Below are 16,289 nucleotides of genomic sequence, written 5' to 3'. Positions count from 1 at the left end.
CAAATGGCATGATACTTGAATCACAAACATCTGAGAGAGACAATTTTTTTAAATAGATACCACATCTCAATAATATTTTCTCGAGGTATGATTGTGTCAACAAACGATTATCATATCAACGTCCAATTGATGATTCACATTTGTATTTTTTAATGTCATACCAAGCAAGTTGGCATGCCTCTTTCCATTTGATACAAACTATAATAAAACATATCAAATTTAAAAATTGATAATACAAACATTGATATTTTATTAACAAAAAAAAAAAAAAAAAAAACATGATTTTGATAATGATATTCACCTTTTTCCATGTCTATCCTTTCTGGTATCGGCAACAACATGATGATTTTTGCTAATGAGTCGTAGTCCAGTGAGTTAATGACGACTTTTGGATCCTTGTCATCTACATCAGAATCAGGGGTTTGTTGGTCTGTCTTAAGACATATTTTTTTTGCATTCATTTTAAGTAAATTCTAAAAATATATATTAAAATGAAAAAATAATGACGAACTTGAACCTATTACAACCGGAATAATAAAATAACCAATTGATGGTTTACTTGTAAAATCTACATAAATGAAATTATATTTAAAGCCAAATAATATTGAATCTGATGCAACATGTTAAAATACAATTGATACACGAGATAGTTTCATAGCTGTAATTGTTAAAATTATGAATTTTTATTTACCTTAATTAATCCTTTGAAAAGGTGATGATTAATTTAGTAGTGAATGCAAGAATTTAAATGTATTACATGCAGGATAATAAAATAAACAAAAATAACCATAAAAAAATATATATTCATAGACATAGGTTATCAAATAAAGGTTGATGATTTACCAGTAAAATAATATTAAATGTCATGCAACAATTAAAACACGTGTTAAATAATTGTAACCTTAAAATTTTATTAATATTATATCCAACAATAGTTTTTACAGGTACCACCATAACATAAATGGAAACAAAGTTTATAAAAAAAAAAAAAAAAAAAGTTTTTGGCGTCCTCTGGCGGGGGATATTAATAAAAAGGAAAAGTCAAAGACACGTTCAAACCGTGCTGGACTTCAATTTCCAATTGGACGTATCCATCGTCTATTGCGTATAGGCAACTACGCTGAACGTGTTGGTGATTGTGCCCCAGTCTACTTGGCAGCTGTTATGGAATATTTGGCAGCTGAAGTTCTCAAATTGGCAGGCTCGTGACAACAAAAAAACAAGAATCATTCCACGTCATCTCCAATTGGCAATTCGTAAAAACGAAGAGTTAAACAAACTTCTCTCTGGTGTTACAATTGCAGAAGGTGGTGTTTTGCCTAACATCCAAGCTGTTCTCTTGCCCAAGAAAACTGAGAAAAGTAGTGCATAAGCAACAACGAAAACAATCAATTAACAAATACTTTAAACTATGCAAATACTCTTTGAATCATTCTACAATAACTCTACTCAACATTTTGGATATTGTTATCTTTTTTTGTTGTCATTATGAAATAAATGATTTATTTAAATTTAACTAAAATAAAACAGCAGAATTTTAAATGATTATCAAGTAATTTATTTCTTTTGGTATTGAGAAAATTATTCATCTTATTAAATATTAAAACAGCCCCAGGCCAAATAAAAAATATGAACTACAAGTTTTTAAACTAACAGTTAAGGCACTTAACATTATTTATCAGAGATTAGATAGATGTGTTGCGTGTCCACGTGAATAATAAAATGAAAGTCTCATATTTAATGGCCAAACGACAGTGAACTTTTTACGATGTTGCAGTTTATGTTATTATTATGGTTTTAATGTTTGCACTTTTTATGACGTTGGAATCTATATTATTATTGATATTTTAGTAGCATTAAAGAACGTTTTCATGTTTAAATAATTTATGGCCCTGAAAAGGGCCGATTGGTTTTTTGTTTTTGTTGCGTGATGATTCAAGCACATTCTCCTCAGATACGACAAGCCAACTAGATGTCCTTTGGCATGATGGTTACACGCTTAGCGTGGATGGAACACAAGTTGATGTCTTTGACGAGACCAGCAAGGTATGCTTCACTGGCTTCTTGAGTGCCGTAACAGCTGATGATTGGAATCTCAAGTCGGTCTTGAAGTCTTGAGCAATTTAACGAACAAGACGCTGGAATGGCAATTTGCAGATCAAGACCAAAATACCTTACATAGTGCAACTGTTCTCGGACGATAACGATGTAGTTTTTAGCATTTGCAGTAGTTGCTGGTGCACTCTTACGAGCTGTCGAGCTGTTTGCGTGAAGCCTTGCCTCCAGTTGATTTACGAGCAGTTTGCTTTGTACGATCCATGTCGAATGTTGCTGGGCGATGTTGCTTGGTTGAAGATCATAAGTGAAATGCGTGGTTTTGCCGTCTGGAGCAGTCTATATATGCACTTTTTTGGTTGGGTTGCGAACCAATAGCGTGACAGAACGAGCAAATATGATAGTTCAGAGATTACACGCATCATGATTGTGGCGCTGCTTACATTTTTTTTTTTTTTCCTTGTTGCTTCAATAAAATTGTAAACAGCGCACCAATCACGTTGCGTCAATTCTTACAAATGCTCTGTTCTCTCACGTGAATAGTGCGCTCTTTACAATTTTCATTATATTTGTTGTAAGACTGTTTCACTGATAAATATTAATAATTAAAAAATATATATATATATATATAATTCTAATGACATCCAACAGAACAAGAATACTATCCTTGGCCATATAAAAAATGGACAATGATGACAATTTACTTGGTGTACATTATGGCTTTGGTATTTCTGGATAATGATAACTCATCAACATTTGTACAACAGCATAATTAGTAATATCAACACAAAGCTACATTCATTCCATGCCGGTATCTTACCAAATATTCAAGCTGTCAACAACACAACGACAAAAACAAATCGGCCTTTTTCAGGGCCACCAAATATTTTCAACTATGCAAATACTCTGTAAATCATGTTACAATAAACAAAATAAATATTTATATTGTTGTAAAAAAAGAAAAAAAAAACATTAGATAAACAATTGATGCCAGTAAATATTCAATTAATTCACAAATAAAAAAAATAAGTTGCATATATATGTATTATATTTTGCCAGGCATGTTTTAAAACAGCTGCGCAACTCCAAAGTATTGTTTTTTTTTCGGTTGTTCGTATGGTGCCTTGAATAAACTCATTATTTTTCCATTTTTAGAAGAATAAAAATTATTTAAATACTTTTAACATTAAAATTATACATTATATAATTATTATTTAAACTTTTAAACGTGTTTAAATAATTTATATTGTTGTAATAGCTGAATAAATGTTGTAACGATGATCCTAACAAATATTCTTGTCTCACTAATTATCAAATTCTACGTTATTGATAAAAAAAGAAAATTACTAAAATTAATTTAAATTAGTAAAAAAAACATTAAGCTTTAAATTAAAAAAAAAAAATTATTCATCAATATTAATAACTTTATGCGTTATTAATCAAATAATGTAAATTGTTGATGTCGATTTTACGAAGATCTGTAGAAATGATATGCTCGAAGCACTGCTTGTCCTCTTTACGGTCCGCGCTCTTGACTTGAGCGATTGGTGAATTGAACGTCATTTACAGAAAGCCGTACGCGTCGTGGCAAGGTACATCAAACAACATACAGCAGAACTACTTAGAGATTCTATCTTTAGCTCGGAGCCATCTTATCAAAACTCGCAATTTATAATATTTATATAAGATTAGTCCCAGTAAATATTATAAATTGTTGTCAAATTAATTTGTTACATATATATATCTGGTTATAGAAGTAGTTCTAGTACAGATATATATATATATAAAATTAAATTGACTAACAGAGGGGTTTTTGAAAATAAAAATAAATTAGCTTCTTGGGTGGTTGTAGTAGTGTTGGTTCATAATTTAAATTAATTAAAATCAATTGAATAAAATAGTAAATGTAGTGATTGGGTTTGGGTATTTCAATATTTTTTTTCAATTTGCATATTTATAATTTAAAAATAAATTAGCTTCTTGCGTGGTTTTAGTGTGGATTGATAATTTAAATTGATTCAATAAAATAATAAATATAGAGATAGGGTTTCGGTATTTTCAATTTTTTTTTTTTTTTAATTTACGTATTTATTTGCCTTAAATGCAATTTATAATATTTATATGAGAGTAGTTCCAGTAAATATTATAAATTGTTATCAAATTAATTTTTTTGATCTTTTGATAGGAGCATATTTTTCTTGATTTAAATCAAAACTAATTACAATATGCATTAGTTAATTGATTTATACACTTTATTGTTTATTATTCAATGCAATTTTTTTATAAATATATAGTCATTAATGTTAATTTAAATCAAGGAAAAAGCTCTGAATATATATATATATATGTAGATATAAAAAAATTTAATTAACAAAAGGATGGAAGAAAATTAGTTTACGTTTTTATTAATTAAAGATAAAATCAGAAGAAAAAATACATGCCACTTTTTTTCATGGCTACCGTAATTCTAAATGTAAATTCTCATATATATAGAATATGACGGCTATATTTATCCGCTAAGCATGGCCGTCGTATTTCCTAAATACATATGGGAATTAATATTAAGAATTACGGTAGCCATGAAGATTCTTCTATCAAGATAGAGTTTTTTCAAAAGATAAAAAATGGGAAATGTACACAGTTAAAATTAGTTTTAACCAAATATTGAGAAATGAAAAAATTAAAGAAGCAGTTAAATCAGATGTAAAAATGATATTTTCATTGATGACTGATTTTTCAATATTTTTTGAATATTCTTTTCGTGAACCACAAGGTCGTTTATTAAATAAAATTGCAAACTCAAACACATGACCAGATTTTGTAAAATACGCTGAAGAATTAAAATTTGGTTATAAAAGTAAAAAACCATATATGAAAGACCTGTTAAATGAATATAATGACTTGTATAAATTTGAAAATAATCATTCATATAATGGTAGTCAACGAAGAGGTTTGATAAAAGAATCAGTTAAAATATGGATGACTAATTTTGAAACTAATATACGGAAACATGTATGAAAAAGAATAACAACTTTTTATAAAGAAATTAAAAAAATAACTAAAGAAGAAACTCATGAAATAATAAACAAATTATTTTCAAGTAATAATAAAATTTATCTAACGGATTCTATATTTGATAAACTTGATAAAAATTTAAGTTTTTATAATTTAAAAGTAAATGGTGCGATGTGGTGGAAGTTTATACCTTTCTTTTTGGAACTCCAAAAACAAGGTGTAAATTTTATTTTATCACCAATTAATCATATTGGCTTAAGGCATATTCCTTATTCAACTGAAGCTATTCATGGATTATGCCTTCGAGTATTTAAAAATGATAAAAATATCGTAATACCTTTTACATGGAATACTGCCACGAATGATATGAAGTTTAAAACATTACGGAATCATTGTGTTGATATTCCTGTAAAATTTAAAGAAAAATTCACATATTCTTTAACTACAGATACAGTTTGTGTGTCATTACATCTTTATCGTGAAGCTCGAAAAATATCTAAATATAAAAATGATCCAAAAGTAACAATTGATGAATATACACGTATTGTTGGTCTTAATCCAGGTTCAATATCGATATTTGGTGGTATTATATTACAAAATTATTCTGATTTTGGTGATAAATTGTAAGATGACTAAATTTGTCTTTTGGATATTAATAAATTTAGTCTTTTAAGTTTAAATTACTTGAAACATTTATACACAATTTAATTATTATTAATATTATTTAATGATTATTTAATGATTATTGTGATTAATATGCACAAAATTTAATTCATTTTCATGACAATTATTTGTTTCTTCAACGTATTTGTTGTGATTTTTATCCACAACATTAAATTTATTTTTATTATCAACAACCACTACTTGGTTTTGTTGATCACAATCTATTTTATCACTGTGATTAGCATCTTTTGAGGTATCACCCCCCTGCTGATCATTTATTTTATTCATTTTTTCTTTTTGCACGATGTTATCAATTAAATTTATGAATTCCTTATTAACATTTATCCGATGATATTCCTCATCATATAAACCTCTATTCATGTTGCATCGCATGAATTTTGATACATCAACATTTGCTTCATGCAACCACAACATAGCTTCTAAACATATTTTATGAATTAATTCCAGTCCATTTACAGAAACTGTGACACATTTTACTTGTTTTATAAATTCAATTATTATTTCATTGAATCTTTTAATATTGACTGTTCTATCTATTATTTCCATTAATTCTACAATGACCATTTAAATTTGGGAGGGGGAAACACTAGCCAAGGCTCGTGCTTGCCCCTCCAAATTCGTTGAGAGCACACTCTCTGTAAATCAGCAAGACATCAGTACAAAGTTGATAAAAGAAAAAATAAACAAAAACGTGCTGCTGCAAAAGAAGCATATTTAAAAAAAAATATGAGTAAAGATGAAGCTGCTCGTGCTGTTGTTGCTGCTACTGTTGCTGCTGAAAAATTAAAAGAAATAAAACGAAAAAAAATTTAAGAAAAAAAAAATTAAGACTGCAATGAAAAAAAGAAAGAATTAGAAATTAAAGTAATGGTCATATTGGTGGTGCTGTTGTTGCTGGTTCTACTGGTGCTGTTGATGTGATTAATATTGTTGATGATGATGGTAATATTGATTGTAATGTCAAGAAAAAAAAACTATCAAAATAAAGAAGCTTGAAGATGGTGGTAGAACACTTGTTGTTATTGGTGATGTTAGAATTTCACTCTACATGTTAGGTCATCGTAGGGCACCATTAAAAAAAATTGAACAAAGCCTCTATCGACATGCAGCAACACCAAATTCAAAAATTGACATAAGTAATACTTATTAATATAACACAACAAAGTTGTGTAGCGCATGCTACAGTGTGTGCAAAAAAAGTTAATTACCTCACAGGTAAAAATTTAAATATATTTTTGATTTACATTATCATTTATTTATTTATTTATTTATTTACTTATTCATTTGTTGATTTGTTTGTTATATAGGTATCTCACTTGCCAAAATAAAGCCTGTCGAGTCACATGGAACCGAGATATTAACGCATCAAGAAATATTTATATAAATGGAGCTATAAGAGCTAAGCTTCTACCAGAAGAACTAATTCCTGGTTATCCCGGTCTATTTAGATATAATAAAAATTGTTAGGCACGTAGACCAGGTGGCCTTTCGTGTGCTTCGGTGACTAAAGGTTACTTGGACCTGCTGTGTCGTCCAGACAGTAATACACCAACGGGGTGCCTCACCAGCAACAACAATAATTGTTGTTGCTGATGCTGTTGTTGTTGCTGTGCTTGTTGTGGTTGTAAATTTCTTATTTGTTGTTGTTGTTGTATTTGGTGAATTAATTGTTGCTGATGTTGTTGTTGTTGCACATTGTGATCAATTAATTTTCTCATTTCTTGTTCCATTTTATCCATTTTATTTTTCATTTCTTGCTCTATGTTAATAACTTTTTTTTTCAGTGTGATGTTTTCTTGTTATACTTCTCCATGTTTCTAGTATCCTCATGGTTTACAGGGCCAGTTGCCATCGTGTTATTCTGAAATCTTTCTTGCGCAGTATTAATATTTAATAAATTTTTTTCTTACCCCCCTATTCCTACCATCTTTATTATAATCAACTCTATCTAATGTTTTATCATAATTGTTCTTTTTATTTTTTCTCGGATTATATGGAGTGAATGTCTGATTTCTTTTTTTTGTTACCCCTTTTTCTTGCATTTAAATTTTGAATTGTTTGTTTATTTATTTTATTAATATTTAATATTATGAAATTTAATTTTTATATTTTAATAACATGAATCATTTTATTTATATATTTTAATATTATTTTGTACTAATTCTTATTTAATTTAACAGATATTTTGTTATTTAATTTTATTTTGCTTTTTAAATAGAATGACTCATCTTATTTTTAAATATATTTCTATTTTTATTGAGTCTTTAAATTTTATGTTTCTTCTATCTTATATTATTCTATTTTTATTTTAAACTAATGATTATTTTATCTTTATTTATTTATTTATATTTTTTTTTTTTTTTTTTTATTAATATTATCATTATTTTATATTCATATAAGTATCTTTGCTTCTAGTTGGGAGCCATTTAAAAGCTTACGCTTGAATTTAAATTTATATAATTGAAACTTATTGAATTTTTTACAATCTTAATATACTGATTAACTTAAAAATACTGACCATAGATATATTTTGTTGATACGAAGCTCCAAATGATCACAGAGTTGTATGCGTTGGACAATATGGCCAATGACGTGCTTCACCAGTGTTCTTGTTGGTTGACCTCGATACCAAATATACAATATTGATGATTATTAATACTTCACATTTGAATATTTATTTAAATTACAGTGAAGGTGATGAGTAATATGAGTGATGATTCTAATAGAATTTCAACGTCAATTAACGTCATTCAATTTATAAAATTACTATTATTATTATTTCGATATGCAACAATAGATTATACATTTTCTTTTACTCTCTTTTTTATTAATCTATTGTTGCATATCGAAATTGACTATTTAAATATAATTTTATGAATACCTTTAGACACAAATCTTATTCACAATATCTTTTTACCGTTTAGGAAAATGTACATACAAGATATAAAAAAAAGGAAGACTATGGAGCCCGAAGCTCTAACAAATGCTACTGGTCAACTGGACAATAGTCCTGTAAATGTACAAAATGATGTTATGCAGGGATGTTCAGAAAACAAAGGATTAAACGTTGAAATTCTATTTGATGTAACTTCACCGATTCGCTGGAACGAGAGCAATAGCTTTTTTGACGTTCATACTTTTCTTGTGAGTTTTTATTAGTATACAGTTTGATCGTTTTTCAAATTTTATATAATAGTCATGATTTATTTTCAGACAAATTATCATGAGAGTTCACTTTGTGATGCTGTTCTAATGGCTAATACATCGGAATCGTTTTTTCACCATGCACATGATTCTCAAGTACCAAAAGTTGATCGTCTTACGTTATCCATTTTGGAAAAACTAACAAGCGCTGAGAGATACAAAAGTTTTTGTAGAACTGTAGTACAAATACCTGGAGACAAAGATAACAAATGTGCGTACGTCTCACAGGTTGGTATACTACTTGCGGAACATTTAAATAAAAAAAATCCAGGCAAAGATATTTTTAAAGACTTTTTTCCCCATGACGTATGGTATGCTTTGGATAATGAATTGGATCCACATGCTGTAAGTGATTTGTCGGAGGAAAATAATGTATTGGTTGAATTACATACTGGAAAACCAAAAAAATAACAATTTTATCTATTATGTTAAAGGCTTGTGACAACTAGCATAATTCGTCGACCAAGTTCTATGCCATAGTCCATTTATTACCAGAAATAACTGACTTTTTACTGATAACTGGGAATAATCAAGATGTTTCTGGTAATAAACGGACTATGGAATAGAACTTGTTTGAAAAACTATTATAGTGGCCACACGCCGTAAATCTTTCATTTAAAGTGTACTGACTGATATCATATGTCAAAAAATATATGTCAAAAAAAATAAAACAAAAACTAATTGAGCGAAACTATTTCAATTGATTTTATTTTATTCTTTTGTCGTTGTTTCTGTCTCTAGTTTTTAGTCGGTATTACAGGGCGAAATTGCAGAGCGACAAAAAATTTTTTTTCGTTTTGCAATTTCGCCCTGTAATACCGGCCAAAATTTCATAGGAAAAAGCTGTTTCTTGTACTGGCAGTACTGGCACATGACGATATTTTTTTTAGCTTCCAATTACTAGAGGGATAACTGTTCAATGATTATATCAAACTGGATTAAATAGAAAATCGACTTGTTGTAATTGTTTGTTATTGTCACATAGGTCGTACCACACATTATCGTAAACTGTAAAGCTTGGAATATTGCATAGAGAATTTTATCACTTTTGTCGTTGTTTCTGTTTCTAGTTTTTAGTCGGTATTACAGGGCAAAATTGCAAAACAAAAAAATTTTTTTATTAAAGAAATGCAACCTAGGTGATTTCTTTCATGTATTTATTTTCTTTCCTGTTTATTTTTGCGCGTGCGCAGTTGAATGCGCAGTCAGCAAAAAGTCAGCAAAAAGTCAGTTCGCAAAAGCGTAGGCAAGAAGACTAGAAATACAGGAGGACGAACTTGCCTCAAAAAACCGTTCCTCTATGTCATCGCCGCATAATTGAGGGGCGCTAGTAGTACCCTGGTAACCTGCGCGACTTGAATCGCTTTTTTTTACAACGCGCATAATACAAACATACTCTGGCAAACATTAAATACAGCATTATACAGCTCTTAGGATTTTTATAAAAATTCCTAATTAATTTGAAGAAATTGAGCGAAGAAATTAATTAAGATAACTAATTAATTTTTTAGCTACGGTTTTTCCTCAGCTATATTCACCATAATTAATAAATTAAAGAGCTATTGGTAAATGTATCTGAGGAAAGTATGTAGCCAAATAAATTTATTCGCAGTCTATATTATTTTTACAGCATGATTTTCTATTAAAAAAAATTACTCTGTTCAATAGCTGTAATAATAATCTAGACCGCGTTTTAATTCATTTGGCAACATTCTTTCCTTAGATATATTTGCCATAATTCATTGAATAGCTATTGGCAATTTTTTCTAAAAACAGAATGTTGGCAAATAAATAAATTCCTACTCTGTTTACCTGTTAATTAATATAAAAATAATTTTTATATATAAATTAACACGTCAACAACATCTTTTCCTTAGCTGATATTTTTTCCATAGCTTTCAATTTATTTAATAAATCATATAACCAGAGCAGATAACGGAAATCGATTAAAATGGAATGATAAGTGCTTGGTTAGTATAGACGGAAAAACTATTCATGGTTCTAGTATTATTGATTTAATTAATGATGCGTTACGTCATCGTAAAAATATTAAAGCAATGGGCCATGATCAGTTTGCACGATTTTTGAAAGATATTCATGCGCCTAGAGATTTTGTTAGTAATATTAGTTTCTGGGAACAAAGCGAGATCGATGATGCTGAAGAAGAAGTAATTACACCAAATTTAAGACCACCACCAATTAATAAAAGAAGATTGAGCAGAAGAGAATTGTCTTTTTCTGATGAAGAAATATCTACTGTACGTAAAGTTAGAAAACCTCCACAAAAAACTGTAAAATCAGCTACATCAATTTTGCGACCATCAACAAGGTCATCAGAATGGTTAAGCATAAAAAAATTAATTTACCATACATTTATTACAACCCCAAAAATCCCCTATCATTCTCGGGTGCACGAAATATATTTAAAAAATACCCAAAGTCAAAAAAAGAAATTAAAGATTGGTTAGATTCGCAAAATACTTATACACTTCATAATCCAGTCCGGAGAAAATTTTCTCGTTTACATTACACTACAAAAAATGTAGATGATTTATGGGAAATGGATTTAGCTGAATTGACCTCATTACAAAGTTATAATGATAATAATAAATTTTTATTAGTTGGCATAGATGTACTTAGTAAATATCTTTGGGTTGAACCTCTTATTAATAAATCAGGAAATACTGTATGTCAAGCACTTGAAAAAATTTTTTGAACTAGTGGACGTCGACCAGTAGTTTTACAATCAGACAAAGGTAAAGAATTTTTAAATAAAAATGTACAAAAATTATTGGACCAAGTCAAAATTCATTTTCGTGTAGCACGTAATCCCGATATCAAAGCAGCTATAGTTGAACGAGTAAATCGCACACTCAAAGAAAGAATTTATCGTTATTTCACGTATAAAAAAACTCATCGTTATATTGAAGTCTTACCAACAAGCGTATAATAATGCAATACATTCATCAACAAAAATGACCCCAGCCGCTGTTACTATATACAATGCTCAAAAGGCACGTGAAAATATAGGAAAACAATATACAAATGCGACAAAAAAAAATAATAAATACCATGTTGGTGACTATATTAGAATCAGCAATCTTTCAGTAAAGGTTATGCTGGATCTTGGTCAAAAAAAAACAAAAATGTAAATAACTTTTAAAAACAAAAAAAAAAAAAATTTTTAAAGAAAAAAAGTAAAATTAAAAAAAAAAAAAAAGTTGAAAAATTTTAAAACAAAAAGTAAAATTAAAAAAAAAAAAAATAATTTGAAAAACAAAAAGTAAAATTAAAAAAGAAATCATTTTAAAAACAAAAAGCAAAATTAAAAAATAATAATTTTCTAAAACAATTATAAATACACGCTCTGTTGTTAATATTCAAAATTTAGACAATATGTGCTTCGTTTGGTCTGTATTAGCTGGATTGTACAATGTTAAAGAACATGCCAACAGGGTTAGCACATATCAGCCATATTTAAAAAATTTAAATTTGGCTGGACTAAATTTCCCCTTATCATGGAAACAAATTCCTCAATTTGAAAAAATGAATAACCTGAAAGTTAATATATACGGAATTGAATCCGATCTTAATATTGATGATGATGAAAATAATGAATCCGATCTTAACCAAAAAAAAAAAGGATTCAAGCGAAGATCAAAAAGGATAGTTCCTTTTTATATTAGTAAAAATGAATCAGATAAAAATACAATTCATTTGTTAATGATTGAACGAGTTGATTCTACTGATGAATCTGATGATGATGATGATGATAATGAATTATTTGAAGATAATATAAATCTAAAATCACAGATTGATTTATCTTTATATCATTTCGCATGGATCAGAAATCTTTCAAGATTAGTTTCTACGCAAATTTCTGGTACGAAAGGAAAAAAAATAATTTGTGATCGTTGTTTATGTTATTTTCATACAGAAAAAGCACAAATGAATCATTCAGTGCAATGTAACAAGAAAAGCAGCGAAGCAATGTCATTACCATCTCAAAAAAATAAAATTTTAAAGTTTAAAAATTATAAACATCAATTGAATGTACCATTTATAGTATATGCTGACAGTGAAAGTATTCTAGAAAAAATTGATGATACAAATGGATTAGAAAAACAAAAAACACATAGTTATCAAAAGCATATTCCCAGCAGTATTGCATATTATTTAAAATGTAGCTACGATAATTCACTTACAAAGTTTGAGCTTAAACGTAGTTCAGATTGTATTGATTGGTTTTTGGAAGAGCTAAAAAATATAGCCTTTACTGTTGATAAAATAATACAAGACATCAAACCATTGTCTTTGACATATGATGAAGAACAGAAATTTTTGAATGAAACTAAATGTCATATTTGCGAGAAAACTTACGTGATTGATGACGTTAGATGTCGTGACCACTGTCATATCAGTGGAGCATACAGAGGTTCTGCGCATGCGTCATGCAATATCAATTATCAGGACTCATGTACAATTCCTGTGGTATTTCATTCTTTGCGCACATATGACGGTCATCATATTATTAAACGTCTCCAGAATAAATTTCCAGGCAGAATTGATTTATTAGCTTTAAATAAAGAAAGTTACATTTCTTTTACTAAGTGGGTTGACGGAACAAGAATTAAGTTAAGATTCATCGACTCATATCGTTTTTTGGCCAGTTCCATTGATTCATTGTCAAAAAATTTAGATAATGCTAAGAAAGAAATAACAAAAAGTTTTTGTAAAAGTGAAGAAGAATTCAAATTGATAACAAAAAAAGGAGTGTTCCCCTATGACTATGTTGATAGTTGGGAAAAATTTGATTAAAAAACACTGCCATCTAAGAATCACTTTTATTCACAACTTAATGAAGAAGATATTTCAGATGAAGCATATGAGCATGCGCATAATGTTTGGCAAACGTTTCATATAAAATCATTGGGGGAGTATTCAGATTTATATTTGCAGACAGATGTCGCTCTGTTAGCAGACATATTCGAGAGTTTCAGAACCGATTGTTTACAAACATATAAACTGGATCCTGCGCACTACTATACGCTCCCAGGGTTGAGTTTCAGCGCCATGTTACGATATACACAGATTGAATTAGAATTACTAACTGATCCAGAAATGATGTTTTTTATTGAGCAAGGCATACGTGGTGGGTTATCTCAGTGCTCAAATCGTTATGGAAAAGCAAATAACCGATTTATGGGCAACGAGTATGATCCTGAAGAAGAAGAGTCATTTTTAATGTACTTTGATTTAAACAATATGTATGGAGCTGCAATGATGGAAAGTCTTCCTACACATAACTTTAAATGGGAAAGTAATTTTGACCCAGCGATCCTCGATTCAATTTCTGACGACTCAAAGATTGGTTATATTCTTGAAGTAGATTTGGAATATCCTTCATATTTACATCATCATCATAAAGATTTTCCGTTAGCACCGGTTCGTGAGAAACCACCGCTAAAAACTAGTAAAACAGAAAAATTATTAGCGACTTTGAACTCAAAAGAAAAATATGTTATACACTATCGTAATTTAAAACAATATATTTCATTGGGAATGAAATTAATAAAAATTCATAGAGTTTTGAAATTTGAGCAAAAACAATGGCTCAAACCATACATTGAATTAAATACAGAGTTAAGAAAACAAGCTCGTACTGCATTTGAAAAAGATCTTCGTAAATTATTTATCAATGCAATATATGGAAAAACACTTGAAACAGTACGAAATAGAAAACAAATAAAAATAGTATCGAAATATGGCGGCAGAGGGGGAGCTAGATCATTAATTTCCAAACCAAATTTCCATAGTGCATTAATTGTTGAAGATTTCGTTATAATTGAGATGAAACCACAATGGATAATGTTTGACAAGCCAATATATATTGGTTTTTCAATATTGGAAATTTCTAAAACTTTTATGTATGATTTTCATTATAATTTTATAAAAAAAGAATATGGTGATAAGGTCAAATATTTATATGGTGACACTGATTCAGCAATATATCATATTTTTGGTAATAATCCTTATGAATTAATTCGTAAGAACACAGCAAAATTTGATACTTCAGATTATCCTGAAAATAATATATATGGGATTCCGCTCAAAAATAAAAAAGTTATTGGCATCATGAAAGATGAAAACAATGGAAAAATAATGAAAGAATTTATTGGTCTACGAAGTAAACTATATACATATATAGTAGATAAAGAAAATAACTCTTCAACAGATGGCGTTCATAAACGAGCTAAAGGTGTCAAAAGATCAACCCTTCGACAAATTACGTTTGAAGATTATAAAAATTGTCTTGAAGATCATGTTATTCTTTCAAAAAAACAAAATACGATTAGATCAAAAAAACATGACATTTATACCATAAATACAGAAAAAATTGCATTAAGTTGGAACGATGACAAACGTCGTTTAAAAGCAGGAGAAACAGACACATTACCATGGGGTTATAAGTATAATCAACAAATGTGTCTTAGTAGTAGTATTTTCAAAACAAAATTTGTATAAAACGATTAAAACTGGTTTCTTTGTAAATAAATGAAATTTTTTTCACTAAATCTTATTTTCAGACTTATATTTTTATCCTGTCAAATAATATGTATAATATGTCTAATACGTTTATTTTCAGCAGTCCAAACTTAGAGACTTTTTTTTTTTGCCGCTGATGGCGCTTGTAAAATTTTTTTATATAGATTTCACATACAAAAGCTTCACAAGCGCCGCTAGTGGAAGAAAAAAGCCCTAAATTGTAATGCTCTGTGAATTAGTCTGCAGCATAACATGTCCGCCCTGTCAAATAATACGTATAATACATATAATATGTATACTAAGTATAATAAGTAAAATAGTTTGGAATGTAAATTCCCTAGATTTGCTAGTGATATCAGACTTTTTTTAGTTGGTAGTATATATTAATATTAAAATAAACAAACACAAAATATAGAATTTTTTTATAATGCTGATTTATTTAACCATTGATTATGCGTGTTATCAAATCCCAAATATTTTACATACACTTCATTACCCCTTCTTTTTAAAATTTTTTCTATCAAATAAATATCTTTGTGTCGAACTTTTTGTAACTCTGGTTGATAAAAACAACCATTTATTGGATTTTTTTGATAGTCTTCAAGGTTATATGTGACAGGAGATGTTTTATTAACCTTTACAATTTTAAATATTTCATTTGTCCAGTTTGGAATGTAATTTTTTTCAAAAACATGCTTGTATTTACTTATTCTAACATGATCATTCAACTTGAATTTAGGTTTGATATAACAATAATTCAAACTTTTGTACACTGTTCTTTTCAA

The 16,289-nt window shown here is 28.7% G+C and overlaps 1 pseudogene; it reads right to left on the bottom strand.

Moving 5' to 3' along the window:
• Positions 1-1,935: 1,935 nt before the first annotated feature.
• Positions 1,936-2,320, bottom strand: LOC122849277 (annotated as a pseudogene).
• Between the last annotated feature and the right edge of the window lie 13,969 nt (positions 2,321-16,289).

Source organism: Aphidius gifuensis, linkage group LG2 (genome assembly GCF_014905175.1).
Source record: "Aphidius gifuensis isolate YNYX2018 linkage group LG2, ASM1490517v1, whole genome shotgun sequence".
Taxonomy (NCBI): domain Eukaryota; kingdom Metazoa; phylum Arthropoda; class Insecta; order Hymenoptera; family Braconidae; genus Aphidius; species Aphidius gifuensis.
Note: the sequence above shows the minus strand (reverse complement) of the source record. Positions and strands in the feature narration are given on the sequence as shown.